Raw genomic sequence first — 13,951 nt, forward strand, 5'->3', positions numbered from 1 at the left:
GTTAGAGAGTAAGTGTGGCATTTTGGGTACATTTACATACATTTTTGGGTACATTCCTCCTGCTTTCCCACTCTCCCTTCCCATTACACATTCAGGCTCAGACCTGGCAGGTCCCACCACTCCCTCCAGTGAGAGGGGGCTCCACTTCCCTGCAGGATCACTGCACATTCCCTCCCTGCTGCTACTTCTCTCAGGAAGAGAAGTTAGTGAAGATTTATCATAGCACTAAACCTCAAATTGAGCACATTTGAAAGAAGAACAATTTATTCATCAAAAATATAGCTTCATCTTATCTGCAATTATTCTCAAGTTAAGGCTCCATTCAGAAAGTATTTGGCTGAATAAACAGCAATTTTTTATGTCTAAACCATCCCATTTTGACATTTCATCACACAGACAAATGCAGGAGGACACAGCCCACACAAAGATCATTTGGAAAGTTCTCTCAATAGTTTATTTTATTCCAAAGTGCTGTTCTGGAGTGGTAGGGTAGGAGCAGCTCTTCCAGCCTCTGACCAGTATGGAAGGACCAGTTGGGTCCTGTGGGGCAGACCCACCACCAACAGCAGTTCATCAGTTTTGAAATTAAAAGAGAGAACCCAAAAAAAGACAGGTGGCTGCACAAACATGAACAGAACAAACTCAGGGGGATGCTTTTTCACCAGCAACTGGACTGGGGGAAGTTACTAAAAGAGAGTAAATGAGGTGCACAGCAGCTAAACTTCCTGCTGCAGAAGAACCACAGGACAACAGTAAAAGGCCAATACTGCTGCATCAGGAGCACTTTAGTGTCCTGAAAATCAAAAAGTAATCCTATAAAAACAGGAATGAGGGTATAAGGATGAGTATAAAGGGAAAGCTCTAGCACATGGGGGCAGAATGAGAAAGGGTAAGGAACAGAGAGAATTACAGCCAATGAGGGGTATAAAAGGCAAGGAAATGAGTTCCAGAAATACACTGGAAGTACAGTGAAAAGAAAAAAAAGAGTCAGCATTTGTCTTTTGATGGAAAGAACCAAAGAGATGACACAGAGACACAAACAGTGACTTCCTTACCATGGCTGCACAGTGCAAGCCTGTAAACAGTGCCCAGAGCCATCACCAGTAGCAAGAGAAGCTCAGTGCATTGAGTAGTCAGGGGTCAAGAGAAATCACCCTGGAAATGTAAGCAACCTCTGAATAATTAGCAGCAGATTGTGACAAATTTTGAAGGCTTAGGAAATCCTGGGGAAGTGCAGAAAAAGCACTTTTTTTCTGTGAAAAATAGAAATACATAAATAAAGGAAATTAAAGTTTTGGGAGTTACAGATCAGCCAAGCTGGCTTCAGTTCCCTGAAAAATTTTGGAACAAATTATTGAACAATCCATTTGTAAGTACTAATATTGTGATAAAAATAAAAGATAAAAAGCAGCCAACACAACTCTACCAGGAAAAAATGATGTCAGGGTGATCTAATTTCCCTCCTTGCCAGGGTATTTGGTCTAATGAAGGAAGAAACAAAGGATGGATCCATTATGCAAAGCCTCTGGTGCATTCCCAGGAACAGGCAAGGAAGTACAATCTGAGTGGAAACATGGGAGATGCTGAGAGCAAAATATGCTCCAAGCAAAGGTGGGGGGCTGAGAGCTGGGGCAGGGGAGTGTCACAAGTCTGTTCTCATGGTCTGGATGCCTTTTATTTTCCTGCAGCATGACTGGTGGGCATGTCCATGTCCAAACACAGGGGTGACACCTCTGTGGACCCCCAAGACACCAGGGACCTCCAACCCCTGACAGACACTCAGTGTGCCACATTTCCCTTGCCAAAGAGGGTAGAAAACTTCTTCAAAATATCTGCAAGTGAAAGCAATTCCTCTCAGCTGGACATTTCAGGTGATGGGAGGTGCCTGGCTTTGAGTAAAGCCTCTTTAAATATAGATATAGATGATATAGGTATATTTACTATGCCAGTCTTGGATGGGAAGATGAAAATCCACAACTTGTGAACCAGATGCTCATGAAACAAAACAGCCTTGTTTATTGTGCAGAGTCACTTTTATACTCAATTCAAAACTCCCAGGCTTAGATAGATATTGGGTGGGATCTCTCTCTGCCCAGATCTCTGCCCAGTGATCTCTGGCTCACTTCTCAGCTTGAATGGGGCTGGCCAAGGGTCCCCTGTAACTTATCCAGGGACATGTTCACGTATGAACCAGGCCAGCCAAACTGGATTTGTCTTATGGTCAGATTCACTTTGTCCAGCCCAGGCCAGCTGTACTGTGACAGGTATAGATACAGATACATACTCAGATGAAAATATTGTTATTTAATTCTGGTTCATGCACTGCAGCCCCACTCTGAAGTCTCCTGGCTGTTAAGCAATGACCAGCAGCAGTGTTAGCTCTGTCACTCAGCCCTGGAGCAGCACAAGGGGAGCCTCAGGCAGCTGCCCTGCTGCAGTGAGGGGAGATGTCGCAGGATGGAGCTCCCAGTTCAAACCAGTTCAGCACAAACCACCAGGAAACACCCCCACCCCAGAGAGCAGAGGGGTGAGCTCCAGCTCTGCCTCCTCACCAGAGCAGACAGTTTCAGAAGAGTCTCCCCAAACGCTCCTCTCTGGGCAGCCCCAAACAACAAAAGTGTTTGAACACACCCTGCGACCTTTTCTTTCCTCTATTTCTTCTGCCAAGACCAGAGAAAATACCCCATTTTGAGAACAAAATAGTGCAGAAAACTAAAATGACACAATCTTGGAGTTCAGTGTCATGCACAGCCCCTCAGCCTGAAGAGGTTTGACAGTTTGTACTGGGAAGAAGGTGTGATGCTGCAACGTTTCTTCAGAGAGGAAAAAAAGAAAGAAAAGAGGATGGCTTTTATTTTTAGAAGTTTTAGCAGCCAAATTGTTGTCAGGCCGTCTGTTCTCTGCTGAGCAACACACAGTGCTGGGCACAGCCAAGAAGAGCTTTCTCACAGAGCAAAATGTCATGATAAAACCAGGTTTCATCAGAATCCAAACAACCTTCAAGGAAAAAATTGCCAAATTTTGGACAAACTGTATATTGTTTATCTTTTCATTGTTGTTGTTGCCGGAATCTGCTTATGGATGGAGAAATATGAGATTGGGCCTGAACTGCTGTTTTCTTTGGGAACATGCCACATTTCCATTTGGTCCTCTGGTGATGCTGAACAGCTAAAGGAGGTATGGGACTTCAGTTCTCTTCCATCTTCCACCACCACCCAGCTTTTCCCTTCATTGCTGTCCATCTTCTGCAACTAGAGATGTTTTCAAAAGAAAACAAAACTGGATTCTTATTTCTCTTTGTTCTCTGGCCTTGGACATTTGCCCCATTGTTGCAGCACCCTCATGACCGACTCACAGCTCCCTGAGGTTGAGGAACCTCTGGAGATGGTCCAGTGCCATCCCTGCTCAGGGAGGGTCACCTAAAGCTGGATTCTCTGGGCTGTAGCCCACAGGCTTTGAGGTATCTCCAAGGGTAGAGAGCACTGCTTCTCTCGTGAGTGGTTCAACCATCCTCACAGCTCTTCCCTGGACTTGGCCCAGTAACCAGCATCTGTCTTGTACTGGGAAGGACAGCAAGGGCATAATCTGATTCCACCACACCTGTCTGTAAAATCCAACTGCTACCCCAGCAATTCCTGGCACCAGAGAGAGCCAGGCTGTGTGAGCTGTGCCTGTCCTGGAGAGACACTCAACCATGACTGCAGCCATCCCTGTCCAGCTGTGACGTGGGCCAGGCAGATGGGCACACTGCAGCGTGGCCAAGGGAACCTGAGTCTGGGAAAGGGCACCTTTGGGTCCTGTGGGTACCCGGAGGAAAGCAGGCACAGGCAAGGGTTATGGGAATTTTGCTGAGCCTGTCTTTGATACCGACACCTATGCATGTCCCAGGGAGAATTTCATGCTTCAGGTTCTTCATAAATGCCAAATTAGTGTGTGATGGGCTGGGAGCTCCTCCCAGGATCTCTCCACAGCAGCTCTTGGGAGCAGCAATAAAACTCCATTGTCAGCTGGGCCAGGATGAGGTGTATGGTGGATAACCCAGAAAGGAGCCTTTCCAGGCACCCCTGGGGCAGAGCAGGGACAGGGCTGATGGTCCCACCTTGGTCTTGCTAGGCACTGCTCCACACACACACCCCTTCCTCCTCCCATTTGCTGGACATGTGTATACCCCAATAAACACCCTTTTCTGCCCAAATCTCCCTCGTGTGCACCTCCAGGGATACACAAACACAGCCCTGCGTGTGTTAACCCCTGCTCCCCAGCACCCCCCTTCATCCCACATGGGCGCTGGCACTGCTGGGCTGGATGACAACACACAGAGAAAGAGGGCTCATTCGTGTCCCATGGCTTATGAACAGGGGACAGCCCAGTTGTCCCCAGCCCACCTGGCCCTCCCCAGCACTCTGCAGGAGCCCTGATGCAGGCAGGGAGCAAGGGAATAAGTGCAGCCATCCAAGGGCATCCTCAGTGCCACCTACCTGGGACACTCACCTTGGGGCTCCTTGAGGACCTCGTCCAGTCCCTGACACGTTGCAAATTCTACCCAGGCTACAGGAGAGCTGAACACCCCTGCCCACTGCTCACCCTGCTGCCTCAGGAGCCCGGGCTCGGGCTGGAGGATAGATGCCAGGACAGCTCGACTAGAGAACAGCCAGATAACTGGAGTTTCTTAGAGAACAGCCGGATAACTGGAGTTTCTTAGAGAACAGCCGGATAACTGGAGTTTCTTAGAGAACAGCTGGATAACTGGAGTTTCTTAGAGAACAGCCGGATAACTGGAGTTTTCGTGAGAACTGGAGGGCCTCCAGAGCTGTGCTGAAGGAGGGGTGGGGGGAAAGCGGGGAAGAGGCTGGACGAGCCTGCGGGGCTGAGACAGGAAAAATTCACGGGAGCAGCCGCTTCCAGAGCGGACCAGCCCCTGTGCTGGGATGGAGACACCCAAGGAAGGGCAGGGACAGCGGGACGGGGCCGATGGCAGCCGGAGCTCGCCGTGTCCCCGCCGTGTCCCCGGGCCGGGAGCGCCACCCAGCGGCGCAGCGGCGTCACCGCCTCGGCCCCTCCGCGTCCTCCCCGCTCCCGGCCCGGGGCTGCTCCAGGGACCCGCAAATCCCGCCCAGCCCCACCCCAGCCATGGCAGGGACACCTCCCACTGTCCCAGGTGCTCCAGCCCCAATGTCCAGCCTGGCCTTGGGCACTGCCAGGGATCCAGGGGCAGCCCCAGCTGCTCTGGGCACCCTGTGCCAGGGCCTGCCAACCCTGCCAGGGAACAATTCCTGCCCAATATCCCATCCATCCCTGTCCTCTGGCACTGGGAGCCATTCCCTGTGTCCTGTCCCTCCATCCCTTGTCCCCAGTCCCTCTCCAGCTCTCCTGGAGCCCCTTTAGGCCCTGGAAGGGGCTCTGAGGTGTCCCTGGAGCTTCTCCTCTCCAGGTGAACACCCCCAGCTCTCCCAGCCTGGCTCCAGAGGGGCTCCAGCCCCTGGAGCATCTCCATGGTCTCCACTGAACTATCTCCAACAGCTCCACCAGCACACCCAACCCACAGCCAGCCCCAGCTCACCCTTCTGGCTGCTCCCAGCTGTTCCCACCAGGAACCACTGCCACCACATTATCCACCCAAAATCATCTTCAAGCTGCCTTACTGTCTCAGGTGGATGATGTGATCCAAGGAGGGGCAAGAGCATCTACTGAGAATCATGTCTGTATCGTGGTGCTTTAAGCACCTCTGCTCTGGGACAAAAGCACATCCACCTCCTCCGAGATGAGGAGCCCCTTCTGACCATGTACATGCCCTGGTGTGTCTTTGGCCTCTCATTATCCTCTTGATGAAGGAACACAATCAGCAAAGCAGGGAACAACAAACCAGCACAGGCAGGTTGTTGGAGCTTTATTTCTGTCTCTGGGTAAGAAAGACAAATCCATTCTCTCCAAAATCCAGGGAAAGGAGATGCCACAGTGCTCCCTGGAGGGAAGGAGAGGACAGCAACCCCACATCAGATTTGGTGATGGCTTCTCCAAATTTACAGCAGAGTAGGTTCATCTCTCATCTTCAAATTGCTTTTATTTTACCTTGAATTTGCTGCCTTTCTCTTTTTTAAAAATAAATAAATAAACAAATAAATAAATAAATAAAATGCCTGGAGCATAAAGACAAACAAAAATTGTTTCAACTTTGGAATGACTCAGATATAATCCCCTTGTTTCTCCACAGGTGAAATTTGAGGCCTTTGACGTCAGCATTTGGGGACTTTCTCAGTGAGTCCTGGGGTCCACAAGGAGTGCCAGTCCTTCCTGGTGTAGAGGAGCCCAGGACTCAGGACAGGCCATGAAGGTCCTTCTGCAGAGCTCCTCAAACTGTGCAGGGATGGGTTGGCATCCTCTGGCAAGGTATGGGTGGAAGAATTCACAGAAGGGAGATGGAGTCACAGCAATCTACAGCATGTCCCCTGTTCACCCTCACCTGCATCCCAGAGCCAGCCAGAAACACACAGATACAGAGTAATTCTTTGCTTTTGGTTACCAGTAACCAGAGTTTGCAACAAAATCCCAGCTCCTCCTTTCCATCAGGTGATTTATCTGGGCTGTGTCAGGGTTGTTCTGGTGCTACCATAATGTGCAGTGTCTGCTGTGGACAAGCAGCCAGAGGATCAAAGCCTCTGAGCCACCTCTGGGAGTGGGGTGGGCTGATGGGACAGCCATCCCCACAGGATGTAAAACCACTGCAGTGTCTGCTTCTGAAATATCCACAGCTCCAGAGACAATAAAAAAATAAATAATTGGGAAAACCCAGAGAAAGTCACACGTGGTGGTGTTAACATCACCTCTTACACTGGCAGAGCCTGACCTGGCTGGAGCAGAGCTGCAGAGAGGCTCTCCAAAGCACAGAGCAAAAATGTCAGCACAAAGAAAAACCTTTGCTGGGTCTCTCTGCCAAGTCTCACCTGGATTCTGTCCAACTTTACCAAAGCTTGAAATTTTCCATCCCTGAGTATTTTTCTTTCCAAGTTTCCGTGCAAAGAGCCATAGCCAGAAGGACAAGAAGCTGGGGCAGGCAAACACCCCGAGATCTGCTGGGGGGATGCTGCCCTTCACTGGAAAATGAGTCTTTGGAGAGACAGCTCACTTTTTCCAGCTGTATCAGCAGCTCTAATGAGAGGAAATTACTTTGGCCTGCATTAAGAAAACAAAATTCTGTCATTCCAGTGGGAAGCTGTCAAGTTGCTAGCTTGAGGAACAGGGACTTGGGAGTGTTACCTTCTCCTGTCCCCAGGAAAATCTGCAGAAATTTGGCTGATGATGTTGAAAAATGATTTGAGTTCTCACAGAGTCGAGGTGTGAGTTCTGGTGACAGCTGCCAGCACTGCTATCCCCAGCCCAATGTCCCCCTGCTGGACTGTCCTCCAGAGCTCTTGAGGGGCTCTGTCCTGTGTTCTCCCCTGTCCTGGGGTGGCTGTCACAGCTGTGACAGCAGGAATGGGGCTCAGCAAGGTGAGCTTCCCCTGTGGATGCAATGGCTTGAATCCCTCTGAGGAGGGATGCTCCCTTTGATACTTCCTTGGGCAAAGATTTAAAAAATTACCCATAAAACTTCAACTGTAAGAAACTTTGAATGAGAAAAATGAAGGTACACAACCACCAGTGTGAAAGATTCAGCCTTGAAAAAAGTAAAATATAAAGGGTAAAGAAACCTATGAGCAGGCAGCAAGGACCTGTAGTCCACGCAGTAAGCAAGGGCCCATGGGTTTGGATGTGGAGTTCAGGGTTCTCTGAGCATCCCCTGGCCCTCTGGTGCCCATTCCAGCTCTAGGGCAGGGACTGGCTGGGATCACAGGACAGAGCCCATGGGGAATGTGCAGGAGGAGTGAGACACAGCAGTCATGGAGCCTGGATGAGAGCAGATAGAGAGCAGTGTCCAGCTGGTCAGTCAAGTGATGGGCAGCCTTCACACAGGGCCAGGGCTGGCAGCCAGCAACTGCAGCCACTCTTCCCTTCTCTCCTTCATTTGTCTCAGAAGGCCCCTGTACTCCCCACAGAGATTGGGGTGCTTGAGGGAGGGTGGGAGACCCACAGGGCTCTTGAATACCCCCTCTCCACCTCCAGGACATGACAAGACACTCCTGACAAAAACCCAAACTCAAGAGATGAACAACCCCAGAAAATAAATCTATTTTCAACTCTATTTTCAACTTTTTTTTTTTTCCAGCCTTTTTGGGATCTTACACTCCTTCTTTGGGACAGGAGAATAAGGGAAAAGCATGAAGGTTCCCACAAAGTATTTGTCCATGTAAAGGAAGAAGGTGGGAAAACAACACAAAAGAGAGAAAGAAGGAAAGAAAGAGAGGGAGGGGGGGAACCAGAACAGCTTTTTCCCTTCTTTACAGACAGTTCAGGAGCACTAGGGAAAAATGAATATTCTTCCTCCTATTTTGTTCCACTGGAAGAGAAGTCCAAGTGCCCCTCAGTGCCACTTGCTTGCAATTACAGACACAGAAAGTTAAGAAGAAAAACCAAATGACACTTGGAAAAAACAAATATCCATCAGCTGTGAGCTGGGAACTGACCTGAACCAGCCTGAAACCTCCTCTAGCCAGAAGCTGTCTCTGGCAGGGACCATCCAGGCTCTGTGGCCACCAGGCCCTTGCTGGAGCTGCAGCTGCCCTTGAATCAATCAGGTTTTGCTGTGAGACAAATCTGTTTCCAGGGGCTCAGTACAGAGCCTATTTTTGGAGAAATGAGCCACCACATTAATCAATAAGGAGCAGCCAGCTCCTCAAGGGTAAGGGAGGGTTGGAGTTGCCCTGCTCCAGCCTCAGGAGCTTGTCCCCAGTCCCATGATGTGTGCTTGCCTCCAGGTGCTGCAGGGAGCTCTGCCCATGTCACCACCTCGCTGGGGTCCCACAGGGCACCTGCGACCTTTGGCTCCATTGGCCTTCCCAGGCAGGCAAGGGCTGCAAAAAATAGAGGGGCTCCTTAGGAACATCACCTGAGAGGGGTTTGGGAGGATGCCTCTGGCCAGCTGGACTAGGAACAGCTGGTTCAGGTCCCAGCAGCAGCTCTTGGGGGACAGGAGGGGCACAGCCATCCCCACCACATACTCCTGCTGTCCCTGCCAGGACTGGCTCCTTCTGCCTCCCACCATCGCCTGCACATCCCTGGTCCTCCCAGAAAGAAGAGCCCTTTCCTGGGAATGTTTCCCCAGCAGAGGTGTTTAAATCATTTACAAAGGGCTAAAATAGAGCTGGCTCCCTTCCAGGTACTCTGGCATCCAGGCTCTGTAAACAACTCACCCGCCAAGGGAGTCAGCTGGGAAAAAAAAGTTTCTCATGTCCATTCCCCAGGCCCCACTTCCACAGAAACCTTCCAGCGTGATCTTTTCTCAGCTGTAAGAGCAGCAAAATTGTTTCAGGTCTCCACTGATGTTCCTTTTCCCCCAAGCACACTTGTGGACATCTCACATGACCCCCTTCTTCCAGTGGATGGAAAAAGAGAAGGACTCTCTGCAAAAAAATAGAATTAACTGATGTGGTAAGTCTGCTGTGTCTTTCCCTGCCTTGGGTGTCTCCTAGGTTCCCTTTCAGAGGCAACTTATTTTTTTAACAGCATTGACCTTTATGGAAACAGGAATTCACCTGGGTATTTTCACATGGCTGCTGAGTCCCACCCAGGAACTCACAGGAAGAATCAAGAGCATATTTATTTCTTAGGCTGCAAGCAACTCACCAAAAATCATTGGGATGCAAGTGGAAAATTCCAGGTATCAGAACACAGCCCAGCTTTCAAAATCCCAGCCATGCTGGGAAAGCAAGGTCTGGGCTGGCCAGGAGATCAGCTGCAAGAGGAGCCACCCAGCATCTCTTTCCTCTGCCGGGTCTGTGGCAGTGCTCAGCTGCTCTCTCCAGGGACCCCAATCCAAAGGAATGCCCCAGGAGCTGGAGCTCCCACCCTGTGATTCCCCAGGTAACCAGCAAGTTCCCAAAACTCCTATTCTGGTCTCACAGAGGCAGGACACCAAGTGCTGCAGCCTCACCTGCCTGTACCACACCTGGATGGGCATCACCCCTAATCCTGCTGGAGCAGCTGAACCTCCCAGGGCCAACCTCTGCAGCACCAAGTGCAAGGGGAAGGATGCAGTTCCCTGGTTCCCCAGCTGTGAGAAGGAAGGCTGGTTCCTCCATCCTGCTGCCTGAATGTGGTCCATAATGTGGCACAAGTCAGTGATCCCCAGGAGGGTGACACTGAGGCTGACAGGGGGCTTGGGAGGGTCTGAGAGTAGCAACTCATCCAAACACACCCCATCCTCAGTGTGGGAGTTCCTGTGCACCCCACAGGGGTCTATCCCCTCAGAGGGGACAGTAGTGGATGTGGAATTCTCCCTGAAGAGTTGCACAGAGGGAGATGAAGTCTCCTGTGAAGAAAAATAACCCCCTACAAGATGAGAACCCATACATGGCTGCAATTTGGGAAGTGCCATCCTCAAGTCCACCTTCTCTTGGGTTTTTTTCAGTGGATCCATGTCAGACTCTGACCCACCCAGCTCCTGCCACCCCAGCACCTGCTGCTCAAGGGGTACCTATGATAGAGCCTGATAACAGCTGAGGATCCATTCTGCTCCCACACAGTGCAGGTGTCCCTCCTGCATGCTGGCCTGCAGTGGGAATGATTTGGTAGCACAGGTGCTGGGCACAAATCAGGCATATGATCAGTGAGAAACACCTAACAGAGAAGGACCTGAGTCAGCATTCTCCAAGGAAACCTCAGAGGAGCAATGCTGGAAGCACAGAGTGCTGGGGCAGCAGGGCTGGAGGGCTTGAAATTTTCCATCCCTGAGTGTTTATTTATGTGAGACAGCAAGGTCAGAGCCCCAGCCCCAAGGATGGGGCAGGCTTGCCCCTAGCCTGGCACAGGGCTGAAGGAAGAGGAAGGTGAGGAAGGCTGGTCCCACACTCAAGAAGCAGAGCCAGCAGTTTCCAGGTCCTGTGCCTTGGCCTACTTCTACCATGAGGCAGGAGGAGCAATCACCCCACAGTTTGTCCTTCCCAGATGCTGGGAGTGGCTGCTGTTGCTCCTTGCCGTATGTGATATTTGTGGTGTCAAAGAAGCCTCTGCTGAGGGCTAGCCCATGAAATATGCATGGTATGGCCTCCACTTCTGAACTGCATCTCCTCCTGTGCCAAATTCCCTCCTCGCCCATTTGTATCACATTTAAATGTTTCTTCACATTTTACAGCTTCTCAAGCCATCCATAACAGCTTCTCCTGGATTTATTCCCATCATGACGAGAGTGCCCAAGGAAAGACTTGAATGTGTGTTTTCCAGCCTCAGCCATGTTCCCCAGGTGTGATATAGCAGCATGGTTGTGTCTGTGATGTGTGTTCCAGCCACGGGCTGACTGAGCTTCCCATGCCAGCTGCAGCCACCATCAGCAGGTGCCTGGGCATGGTGGGGATGGGGACAGTGGCCTCGAGGGCATAATGTCACAGCCAAGGGGTATTGGGAGTTGGGGGTCAGTGCTCTGCAAGGCCACGGTGACCCACAAGGGCTTGGTACAGTCTCCACAGCAGTCTGGAGCATCCCTTGTTGGTCTCCCTGCCACTGGCAGGGCTGCCAGCTCAGGGATATCCTCTGCTTCAGGTACTACCACCCTGAAAGAAACCCCATCAGATTTTACTTCCATCAAAAAGTGGCTTTTTAACATTTCATTTCTGAGTTTGAGTCTAAAAGTAAAGTTTCTTCAGAAACTCAGACCTGGTTTTGCACTCATCTGGATGCTGCAGGGCTGCAGCTCTGCTGGCACAGCAGGCAGCACTTGGAAGCTTTCCCTGTTAAGACCAGGCAAGTGTTTCCCAGGGGTGACTGGTGCCATTAGAGCCTTTGAAGGGAATTTTCTCTCTGGCAATTGGCTGAGAAACAAGGTTTGAATTGCATCCCAAGAATTCATATGTGCAGTCTCATCACAGTGAGGAACTTTGGGTGAATTATTATTATTGTCTAAATGGTACAAAAGAGCACAGGGAATGTTTTGAAGGAAGTGGATGCTTTTCCAGAGCTTTGTACCCAGCTCTGTCAAAGGCAATACCACTGTCTGGCTGTCTCCACGAAAGGACAAGATGTTCCCAAAGAAACCTTACAAATGAGCTCAGGGAATCCCCGTGGTTTCACTACAGCAATGTCAGAGGGCAGGAAAAAACAATTGCAGGAACTTTTTCCCAGCCTGCGCTGAGCATTCCCAGCACAAGATGTCACTGAGGAGCTGGATTTGGACAGCTCTGCATCAGTTTGGAGTCATCCTCCGGGAGCCACTGGAAACGGGGCTGGAGAGGTGGGCATGGAGAAGGAACACGGTCACAGGGAGAGGACGTGGGCAGAGAGAAGAGATGAGGGCACAGAGTAGGGACATGGGCACAGAGAAAGTGTCACAGCTGTGATGCTGCTGAGAAGCAATCCTGCGAAAAGGAAGGGAGGTACCTGATCTCCCAGGCCAAGATTCGGGAGCGTTTCTGGCTGCGGGGTGTGAGGGAGGTGCTCGGTGACCTCCGGAGCTCAGCACTGGGTGTGCCAGGGAGGAACAGCTCAGGCAAACGCCTGCCAGGAGCAGAACAGGCACTCACCCTGCCTGGGAAGATCCCGAGATCCCACCAGCCCTCTCAGGGGCTCCACGGAGCAGGCGAAGCCCAACAGCCCATGACGAGGGAGACAAGTCTGCTGCTTCAAGCAACACAAACACCCACGGACCCCGACCAAATGAGTGAGGATTCAGCTGAAATCCTCAAACTGTTTACACATACATCAGGAGAAGCAAGTACAGGGGTTTGAAACATCTCTCCCATGACACGTCCTGCTGGTCTGAGATCCCTTCTGCAAGTGTTTCCAGCTCCACAGGCTGGACTCAGCACAGCCTCCCCCAGGATGGCTACGGGGGAACAAGCACTCTTTGAGGTATCCTTTGGCCCTCCCTGGGGCTGCCCTGAGCAGTCAGTAGCCCCTTGGACCTTTTGGCCCCAGTGCTCCTCACAGATCGCCTTCAGGGACCACTTCAAGTGGTCCCTTGGGACCTTCATCATTTTCTGAAGGGCTCCTCCAAGGGCATGAGGCCATCTTTGCCCCACTCCCAGCACTGCTCCAGGGAAGAGAGTTTCCTTCAGGCCCCACCCAGGGTTCCCCTCGATCCACACCTGCCCCTCCAAGCCCTTCCTGGGGCTCCCGGGGAGGGAGGTGCCCCCGGGACCGGCTGTTTCAAGGGGATGGGAAAGAGGAAGGCACCGGGCTGCGGGAACGGGGTGCTCTGGGCAGGGTGGCTCCAGTCCTGGTGCTGGCCCCGGTGACCTATCCCCGGTTCCTATCCCCGACCCGATACCTATCCCAGCGTCGGTCTTGGTCGCAGTCCCGATCGCGATGGCAATTCGGGTCCCAGTGCCAATCTGGGTGCCGGGGCGGGTCCCAGTGCCAATCTGGGTGCCGGGGCNGGTCCCAGTGCCAATCTGGGTGCCGGGGCGGGTCCCAGTGCCAATCTGGGTGCCGGGGCCGGTCCCAGTCCCTGTCTAGGTCCGAGTCCTGGTGCCGCTTCCGGTTTCGGTTCCAGCGCCGGTCTCGGTGCCGGTCCCGTTCCTAGTTCCGCTGCCGATCCCCATCCTCGTGTCGGTGCCAGTCCCGGAGTCAGTCCCAGTCCCAGTGTCGATCCCAGTTCCCATGGCCGTGGCGGTGCCGATATCTGTCTCGGTGCCAGTGCTAGTCCCATTCCCAGTCCCGCTGTCGAGCCCGGTGCCGATCTCAGAATCAGTCGCAGCCCCGGTCGCCGTCCCGACGCCCCCCAGTGCTGGGGCAGTGCCGGGGCACGCGGCCGGTTCCGATGGCAGCGGAGCGCGGCCAAGGGCGGGGCGGAGCGGGCCCGCCGGAGCGCGGCCAAGGGCGGGGCGGAGCGGGCCCGTGGAGCTGGGGGCCCGGGGGCGGTCCC

At 52.1% G+C, this 13,951-nt stretch overlaps 1 long non-coding RNA gene across 1 annotated transcript; it reads right to left on the bottom strand.

Moving 5' to 3' along the window:
* Nucleotides 1–5,870: 5,870 nt before the first annotated feature.
* LOC107211876 lies at nucleotides 5,871–13,889 on the bottom strand. Its single transcript, XR_001524330.2, has 2 exons — nucleotides 9,288–13,889; nucleotides 5,871–8,948 (listed from the first exon to the last, which is right to left on the bottom strand). It is a non-coding gene; the product is annotated as an uncharacterized LOC107211876 (long non-coding RNA).
* Nucleotides 13,890–13,951: the final 62 nt, after the last annotated feature.

Source organism: Parus major, chromosome 15, assembly GCF_001522545.3.
Source record: "Parus major isolate Abel chromosome 15, Parus_major1.1, whole genome shotgun sequence".
In the NCBI taxonomy this organism is placed as follows: domain Eukaryota; kingdom Metazoa; phylum Chordata; class Aves; order Passeriformes; family Paridae; genus Parus; species Parus major.